The sequence below is a fragment of the Neltuma alba genome, unplaced genomic scaffold (assembly GCF_004799145.2).
Source record: "Neltuma alba isolate B1F8T4 unplaced genomic scaffold, ASM479914v2 tig00011988_pilon, whole genome shotgun sequence".
Classification (NCBI taxonomy): Eukaryota; Viridiplantae; Streptophyta; class Magnoliopsida; order Fabales; family Fabaceae; genus Neltuma; species Neltuma alba.
Window position 1 is genome coordinate 501,029 of NW_021636561.1, and position 2,917 is coordinate 503,945.

At 34.9% G+C, this 2,917-nt stretch overlaps 1 long non-coding RNA gene across 2 annotated transcripts; it reads left to right on the forward strand.

The window, feature by feature from the left end:
• The first annotated feature begins 821 nt into the window (after window positions 1–821).
• LOC114720478 (uncharacterized) lies at window positions 822–2,492 on the forward strand. 2 transcript variants are annotated; one of them, XR_003737975.1, is made up of 3 exons: window positions 822–865; window positions 1,819–1,899; window positions 2,241–2,492. It is a non-coding gene; the product is annotated as an uncharacterized LOC114720478 (long non-coding RNA). The 2 variants fall into 2 exon arrangements; XR_003737974.1 differs by having other exon boundaries at window positions 1,819–2,492.
• The last annotated feature ends 425 nt before the right edge of the window (window positions 2,493–2,917 follow it).

Consider the following 2,917-nt stretch of genomic DNA (forward strand, 5'->3'; position numbering starts at 1 on the left):
TTACAACTTCAACAATAATCTTACAATCATTCCAGAACTTGTTATGTAATATAATCATTGTTACATCTTTGACTCTCTGATCTCATAGTATTTGGAATCTAAAAATGCCTTGCTAGTTACCAGGGCTTGTAAATCATGCTTGTGATCAAGAAGACTTTTTAATGCAATAAATGTAGTAGCAAATCGTGTTGGCCCTGGACGGATAATTTCTTTCCAACCTTCTCTTTTCCTCAGCCAGGCAAGCAAAAATGCATGATTGTAAATGAATTTTGAAACCTTTGAAGCTCTTGATGCCAAACTAGTAACAATAGCCATTTTGCCAATGTCTGCTAAAATTAAATTTAAGCAATGGGTGTAATATCCCAAATTTTATGGATTTGAGTAAAGCATGATGAAGGAGAAATTTTTAGAGAAATTGTTGAGATTAAGACCTTTAAAATATGGTCTAAATAATTATAAAGTTAATTTCAGGAATTTAGGACCTATTTTCTTGGAAATTCAAGGAAAAATAGTTAGAGGATAATTTTTGAGCTGAGATTTTTAGGAAAATTATTTCATGGACTAAAGAAGCTAATGGAAGAAGAAAATCCATATAAAATATCCAGGTTTGATTTCTGGAATTATCTGATTATCCTGGAAAAATAGAGAAGGATCAAATTGAAGGGAAAATGAAGACCAAAGGGTATAATAGTTATTTCACACCCCCTTACTGACTTATTCTACCCTAATATCTTCTCCCTTCTTATTTTCCTCTGCCATTCGAAGTGCAAACAGAGGGAGAGCTGAGAGAGTCTGAGAAAGATCAAGAAAGGGAAAGGCTGGTAGAGGAGAGAATCGGTTCGTCTAAAAGTGGAAATCAAACAAGGTGAGTCTCCTGAATCTTCTTCCATCTTTATTTTCTGTTATTTGGTCATGTGTGCAAGACGATGGTGAAGATGAAATCTGGTTTTTGAGGGAGAAAGTGAACAGCATGACAGTTAAGCTGTAGAAACGTGCTTAATGGTTAGGATGAAGGTGTGGTTGAGATTTCTGCACTTGCTTGTCACGGTTGATTGCTCTGGTTAAAGTTTCTGAAACAGGGGTTTGAGTATTTAAGGAAATGGCTTCTGGGTTGGGTAATAGATGATTAACAAGTCTAAATATAATTAATTATTTTCTGGTTGTATGATTATAATATGTTGATTTTATATGCTCTGTCTGGTTATTGAGGGATCGAAGAGTGCGTGCTTTGAATAAGAAAAATTTCAGACTTAAGAAGGGAAGGATGCTGTTCGATTTTGCTGGTCAAGAAGCATTTGAATGCTAAAACGAAACGCATGAGCTGTAGATATATATATATATATATATATATATATAGGACCAAGCCTTTTGAGACGGAGTATTGGGAGAAAGAGTTGGGCTGATTCTAATTTAATGATATTCTCGAAGACATGTTCGGACCCAACATCCCAAATGTTTATGTTGATACGTGGCCTCCATTCTTGAAAGGCAAATGGAAAGAGATAGTATAAAATAGTGCTACATAATATTTTGGGGTGAAGGCCGTATGGTCTAATGGAAGAAGGAGTTATTATTTTGTTTGGGCTAAAAACCGCTGGATAGGAAAGGGGCAAATTGAGCTTGAATATTTGAATGCTACATGGATTGGAAAGTGATTGTTCTTTAAATCTGGAATTTTAATAAAAGGAGGAATTGTTGAATTTGAGAACCAAAACCTGATTCGAAGTTTATTGGGTTGTTGATTTATTTTTGAAGCCTAGGAATAAATGATCTATAGATATATAAATATTAATTTGCTCTTACCTATATAAATTATAGGATTTGATATTTGTTCAAGTCCATTAAGAAGGGAGCCAAGGAAGAAGCAAGGGGAAGTTAGTACGGAAGAAAAAGCAAAAGGTAGTAACTCTTTTCCTTTAATGTGATTGTGCATTGATTGCTACATGCTTGGATGTGCCTTTATGCTGATTGTGCATGAGAACATGTAAGTTGCCTTTGCATAATAATATTTGTCATGACAATATGCGCTGGTTTCCATTTATTTTGGAATGTGGGCGCGATAGATAGCGATTAGCTATATGGGTGTATGGTGTATATGCATCATTGATTATACTTGGATGCAAGGTGTTGTTCTCTTTGGCCTGTGTAGCATGTTGTTTGTGATCTTGTATGATTACGTGAGGGAAATTTGTTACTACTGGGATTCTTTAGAATCTCACCCCTTCTTCCATGTAATACAGCAAGAGCAAGTACTCCTAAGGGCAAGGGAGTAGTGATCGGTGGAGTTTAAAGGTGCAGGAAGCCGGCGATCATTTGTACATATATATTTTGCTTAAAATGGATCTTATTTTGGAGTAAAGATATATATTGTATATCTATTTTGGTATGTAAATATTCCTCCATAAGGAGATGACTAAGGGCAGATAGATCATAATGACTGCTATTGAAGGAAATGGTCAAATTTTTTGATATAATTATTATTTGGCCTAAAATTATGTGTATCTAATTACGTATCTCGTCGTGTGAGCCAATGGCCAGGGTGTCAAATGTTAAACCCTATTGGCTATAGTTGACTTAATTGAGGATTCGAAAGGCCGAATGGAAATAAATATATATATATATATAATTCCCAGGATGAAACCTGGCTTTTAATGGATCATGATTAAATAGAATAATTATACTAGTATATAAGGGATAGGTGTTACAATGGGCAGCACATGGAGACCAATATATAGAAAGATGCTTGTCAGTTAATAACCTCCCAACAGCTTTATAATTAGCTGCATTATCAGTTACCAAATGAACCACATTATCCACACCAACAAATGTAACCATTTCCAAGAATAAGTTACAAAGAGTTTGGGCATCCTTCACAATATCTGAGGCATCAACAAACTTAATGAACATAATCCCTACA